Here is a 4,042-nt window from a genome sequence, read left to right as displayed (position 1 = left end):
GAATATGTAAGACACAAACAATGACTGGTTTTAAGTAACTGTGTAAGATTGTAGCTCACCATGCCTGGAGTGTCCACTAAGCGTGGGACTCTGTGATGATGTCAGCAGTGATGTGGTCCCATTAGATAACGCAGCAATGTGATGTGGTCCCATTAGATAATGTCCAGCAGTGATGGTCCCATAGACAATGTCCAGCAGTGATGTGGTCCCATTAGATCTGTCCAGCAGTGATGTGGTCCCATTAGACATGCCGCAGTGATGTGTCCCATTGACAATGTAGCAGTGATGTCGTCCCATGTTGGACCACGGGGCCCTATGAGAGCAGTCTCCAACATGGTTGGCCAACGGGACTGGGGCCAGATGTGGTTTTCAGCCACTCCGCAACTGGTGGGTCTACTCGGAGTTATAGTTGGTCGTGCTGGAGCAGCGAATAATAATAATAATAATAAATGAATTGTAGAGCGCTTTCCCGAGTCAAGTCGCCTTAACAGGGTAGAGACAGTGTTTATTTATAAAAAAAAAAAAAAAAAAAAAAAAACTAAGGATAGGCAGAACCGAAAGAGTGGTCTTCAGACAGGGAAAAATGGTGAGGGACTCAGAGATGCAGATCTCATGGGGGAGGGGGTTCCACAGCCTTGGAGCTGCCCTGGAAAAGGCTCGGTCCCCAAAACTGCGGAGCTAGACTGGGGACATAGAGGAGACCGGCTGTGTGGATCTGAGGTTCGTGAAGGTGGTAGGGGGAGAGCAGGACAGTGAGGTATGACGGGGCAAGGTGGTGGATGGCTTGTTGGTGAGGACAGGATCATGTATGTGATCCGGGAGAAGATGGGAAGCAGTGAAGCTGTTTTAGGACCGGAGTGATGTGGTGCCAGGATGTGGAGCGGGTGATGAGACGTGCAGCGCAGTTCTGAACCAGTTGGAGCCTTTTAATGGAGGGTGAGCGATGCCGAGGAGTAGTGAGTTGCAATAGTGCGTCGTGAGGAGATGAAGGCAGAATAAGTCTTTCGGCAGAGAGGGAGTGGTGAGGGTCTGATTTTAGCATATTTTGAAGGTGAAAGAGGGATTTTGATGACTTGACGGATGTGAGGCTCAAGGGAGAGGGTTGAATCAAAAATCACACAAGGTTGCGGGCCTGGGGAGATGGGGAGACGATGGTGCCGTCATGATGGAGAGAGTGGGGTGTGTGGCTTTGCGAGAGTGGATTTGGAGCGATGAGGAGGAATTCGTTTTATTGCTGTTTTTGAGAAGTTGTGGTGCCCAGGTTTTGATTGCTGACAGAAAGGAGTTGATGTGGGAGAGGGGGGGATTGTGGGGGGAGTTGGTGCTGGGTGATCTGGGTGTCATCGGCATAACAGTGGAAGTTTAGGTTGAAATGCGGAGTATCTGACCAAGGGGGAGGAGGTAGATGATGAAAAGAAGGGGGCCGAGTACGGAGCCTTGTGGGAACGCCTTGGGTGAGAGGCAGTAGCAGAGATGGGTTAGAAGGGAGATGAAATGAGATCTGTCAGAAAGGTGGAACGGGCAGGTGAGTGACCCTGATACCAAGGTCTTTGAGTCTGGTGAGCAGAATGTTATGGCTCACAGTATCGAAGGCTGCTTCAGGTCAAGAAGAATAAGGATGTTGAGGAAACGTGTCAGCAGAGTGAGTAGTAGGTCGTTGAAGACTTTGACCAGAGCCTTTTCTGTGCTGTGGAGGGGCGAAAAACAGATTGGAAGGGTTCAAATGGTTAGTGCAAGGAGAGAGTTTGTAATTGTGAGGCAACTATACGTTTGAGGGGTTTTAGACAGAAAGGGGAGGTGGATATGGGCGGGTAGTTATAAGGGAAGAGGGATCCAGACCAGGTTTTTAAGAACCGGGGTGACAGCAGCTGTTTTGAAAGCAGAGGGGACAGTTCCAAGGGAGAGAGAGGAGTTGAAGAGGTTAGTGAGGTAGGGGGAAAGGACGGGGAGGCATGACTTCAAGAGAGGAGTAGGTAGGGAGTCCAGTGAGCAGGTAGTGGGTTTGGAAGAGCTAATGAGTTTAGAGATATCGGGGGTGGTGACCAGTTCAAACTGGGAGAGGAGGCAGTGTGGAGGAGGGGAAGGGAGGTCAGGCCGGATAGGGAGAAGAGGGTCCGTGGTAGGCGCTGGAGTAGATACTGGGGGGTCAGATGCAGGGGATAGAGACTGATAAATGGTGTTGATTTTTTCTGCAAAAAAGTGAAGGAATGAGTTGCAGAGATCAGGAGAAGCAGTAGGGTGGGTGTTGGTCCGAGGCTTGATGAGGTTATTCATTGTGGAGAAGAGGGTTCTGGAGTTATGACAAGGGTTTGAGAAGATGGAGGAGAGGTAGGCAGATTTGGCAGAAATGAGAGCCTCTTTGTAGGCAATGAGGTGGAGTTTATAGGCTTCATGGTGAACTGTGAGAGATGATTTTTTTGTCAGGCGTTCGAGTTGGCGGCCAGTTTGTTTCATTTTCCGGAGTGCAGGTGTGTACCAGGGTGACGAGGTGTTAAAGGTGACGATTTTTGTTTTGAGGGGGGCCAGAGAGTTAAGGGAGGAAGACAAGACGGAGTGGAGGTGGTTTGTGAGATCATCAGGTGAGGTGAGGGTTGAGTCCAGGTGGAGAGTGGAGGAGAGCAGGTCAGAGAGATGGAAGGGATCAATGGATTTTAGATTGCGGAAGGTGAATAATTAAGTTATACCAAGTTGTGAAATATTAAGACATCTCCTTTTTGAATAGGGTGGGCCGGTTTCCCATACAAGGATCAAGTTTAGCCCTAGACTACAAACAAAATGAAGAGTTACGTAAAGAGTTGAATTTCTAGATATGAAACTGGCCCATACAGTTGAAGAAAACAGGGTAGAGGACAAATCAAATTCACTTCTAAATGGAGGAGCAGGACTTGTCGCTGTAGGCCTACCTGGCAAAATGACCCGGGTGTGTTGTGGCACTTCTGATGTTAAATGTCCTCGTCTGCCAGAGTGGAGCCTTTCTCAAACATTGCAGAGACGCTCTTCCAGAAAGCCTGTTGTGGGGTTTAGCCGTCTCCCCGGGGTGAACCATGCCTCCTAAAGTTTAGAAGTAAACACAAATGATTTAAAAAAAAAAAAAAAAAAATTCAAACATTTTAGGTATTAACTAGTCAGAAGCAACTCTGAAATTAGAATAAAGGTGAGCCAACAATGGATCACAATAACTTGATTAGCGCTAGCTAGCTAGCTATATGCTGACTCACTGCAGCCAGGCTATTAGCGTTAGCTTACATTACCATAGCTACATTTTAACAATACAGAAGTAACCCTAAACACAAACGTACCTTGTAACTGTTAGACTGATTAACACATAAGAGATAATAAGTGTCTTTACTTTATCATTGTCCTGTTTCGCGTTATTATCAGGTTTTATAGTTTTAGAGCTCAGGCCATGTTAGCGCTAGCTAACTTTTTACCATTGTCATCCTCACTGTGTCAATGACGTGCGGGACGTTAAATAATAGCTATTCATAACGTTAACGTTAGAGGAGAAGCAGTTAGCAAGCAAGCTACAAGATGAGTTTGAGCTAACAGTTAGCTAATTGCTAACGTCAATGTCCTATAGCGTTAGCTAAAGTGAGCTAACGTTACGGTTAACCATACAGACAGCTACGTTAACAGCTAACATTACTATAGCTAAATATTAACAACACAGAAGTAACCCTAAACACAAACATACCTTGTAACTGTTAGACTGATTAACACATAAGAGATATCAAGTCACTTTACTTTATCATTGTCCTGTTTTGCGTTATTATCAGGTTTTATAGTTTTAGAGCTCAGGCCGTAACGTTAGCGCTAACGGTCATTTTTCCCTGCGTCATCCTCACTGTCAGGTACGTCAACGGCTACTCATAACGTTAACGTTATATAGTTAATTCCATGTAAGGATGTTAGTGTGTTTACATGAACCAAATTGTCTGGTTATTCTAACATATTTGTATAGTTTTACCGTCTTAAAAGTTTCCTACCACTTACCGGGGCTGTGGTCGTCGTCGTCCCGGGGCCTTCTGTCCAGAAATGGCGG

This window comes from Etheostoma spectabile, chromosome 13 (genome assembly GCF_008692095.1).
Source record: "Etheostoma spectabile isolate EspeVRDwgs_2016 chromosome 13, UIUC_Espe_1.0, whole genome shotgun sequence".
NCBI classification, from domain to species: Eukaryota; Metazoa; Chordata; class Actinopteri; order Perciformes; family Percidae; genus Etheostoma; species Etheostoma spectabile.
The sequence above is the reverse complement of the archived record's forward strand: the minus strand, read 5'-3'. Positions refer to the sequence as shown.